This window comes from Crocodylus porosus, unplaced genomic scaffold (genome assembly GCF_001723895.1).
Source record: "Crocodylus porosus isolate Cpor-Errol unplaced genomic scaffold, CroPor_comp1, whole genome shotgun sequence".
NCBI lineage: Eukaryota > Metazoa > Chordata > Crocodylia > Crocodylidae > Crocodylus > Crocodylus porosus.
The window spans coordinates 1,199,958-1,201,545 of record NW_017728921.1 but is presented as its reverse complement, the minus strand read 5'-3'; positions in this window follow the sequence as shown (position 1 = coordinate 1,201,545).

Sequence of the window (1,588 nt, the reverse complement as noted above, 5' to 3'; positions counted from 1 at the left end):
GGTGGTGCTCTCACCTTCCCTGGAGATCTTCAAGAGGAGACTGGACAGGCACCTGGCTGGGGTCTTATGACCCCTGCCACCCCCAGTGCTCCTTCCTGCCCATGGCAGGGGGTCGGACTCAATGATCTGTCTAGGTCCCTTCCGACTCATTGATCCTATGACTCTATAACTCTATCCAGGCACTAAGCCAACTACTGATGGAGGTGAACAACACGTATGGACAACCCAGGTTATGTAGCTTCTAGAAAACCCTGTATGAGATTCTAATCCCTCCCTTCTCTTACGCAAACTACAGCCAGCACGTTGACCACCTCTATGTGCTTGAGAGAGCACCTTTCTGAACTACGCTCCAGGTGTCATGTTGCCAATGGCTCCCTGGTGTTCACACAAAACCGAAGTCACAGAACCCCGGGGGCTCATGAAAGAACTCTCCTGCGGTTCCTTTCAGACCAGCAGGGAGAGGATGGAGTTATTTTATTAAGGGAATTATTAACAGAACTGAAAGTATCATCATGTCTCTTTATAAATCCAGGGTGCATATTGCTCTTTATAAATCCACAGTGCATCTTGAATGCTGTGCCCAGTTCTGGTCCTCACACCACAAAAGGACACAGAAAAACTAGAAAAGGTCCAGAGACGGGCAACAAGGATGGTGAAAGGTATGGAGGGGCTTCTGTGTAAGGAGATACTAAAGAGGCCAAGCCTGTTCAGTTTAGAAAGAGAGACCCTTAAGGGGAACACAGGACAAGGGTTTACAACTAAATGGCGAAGCGAAAGTCAGTAGGGATTTATCATTTACTCTCTCTCACAGTACAAAAGCTAGGGGTCACAAAATGAAACTAGTAGGCATTAAGTTTAGAAAGAACAAAACACAGTTTTTTCACTCAGCATGTCACTGGAGTGTGGAACTCATCGCTACCAGATGTGAATTCAAAAGGGCTGGGGGACATTCCTGGAGGAAAGGGGCATTGGTAGCTGTTGAATATCGGAATGAGGAATACAATCCCCGAATCAGACCTTCCTAGACCTTAAATGCTAGAGGCTGCAGGGGGGAGAGGAACAGTGAGGAAAAAAACCCATTTCCTTCCCTGTTCACTCTCCCTTTCAGCATCTGCTGCCTGCCACTGTCTTTCAAAGACTTGTTTGTTACGTCATGGGGAAGTGTGGGTTTACGCTCACAAGGAAACACTATAAACCACCTTTAAAAGAGGGGGCAATTGGAAACATAACTGACTTTGGGGGAAGTAAGCAGGGAAAGGAACGAGGTCACGAGTTAACAACAAGGAATCCAGAAAGGAACACCAAGCAGACCATGCCGGCCCCAAACGAGTCAAGCCTGTGGATGGCAGCCAGCAAAACTCTGCTCGGAGACTTGAGTGGGGGAATGAGAAGACGATGGCTTGTTACCCAGTCCCTCCTGGCGAGCACCTCCTTTCTGGTCTGGGGGACAGACAGCTCGGCTCAGGCCAGGAGGGGCCATGGGCAGGGGGTGCATAAAAGAAGACGTGCGAGGAGAACTGCAGCCAGAGCCTCTCGGTAATGCGGGACCGTTTCGGCCTTCTCAATTCTCATGGCCTCGTGCTTTCTC